The sequence below is a fragment of the Thamnophis sirtalis genome, unplaced genomic scaffold (genome assembly GCF_051295495.1).
Source record: "Thamnophis sirtalis isolate CommonGarterSnake01/CBP01778 unplaced genomic scaffold, rThaSir2_p1.2 scaffold_2, whole genome shotgun sequence".
NCBI lineage: Eukaryota > Metazoa > Chordata > Lepidosauria > Squamata > Natricidae > Thamnophis > Thamnophis sirtalis.
Genome location: NW_028261382.1, coordinates 97,096,867 through 97,097,096, shown reverse-complemented (window position 1 = coordinate 97,097,096; position 230 = coordinate 97,096,867). Strand labels below are relative to the sequence as shown.

Genomic DNA, 230 nt, shown 5'->3' with positions numbered 1-230 from the left:
CTCTGTGAACACCTCCAATGATGGAGCACTCGAAACTCTGGAAGGCAAGCTGTTTGTTGATTGATCGTTCTCACTGTCAGAAAATTCCTCCTTTTTCCAGCCTGGATTTCTCTCTGACTAACTTCCACCCATTGTCTCTCTCTCTCTCTCTCTCTCTCTCTCTTTCTTTCTTTCTTTCTTTTTCTTTCTTTCCTTCCTTCCTTCCTTCCTTCCTTCTTCCCCTTCCCTTC

General features: G+C 44.3%; 1 protein-coding gene across 1 annotated transcript in view; it reads right to left on the bottom strand.

The window, feature by feature from the left end:
* Positions 1–201: 201 nt before the first annotated feature.
* Positions 202–230, bottom strand: part of THY1 (Thy-1 cell surface antigen) — a 97,693-nt gene continuing 97,664 nt past the window's right edge. The window contains exon 5 of the transcript XR_015695578.1: positions 202–222. The gene's annotated coding sequence lies outside the window, so the exon portion shown is untranslated. The remainder of the gene's footprint in view (positions 223–230) is intronic.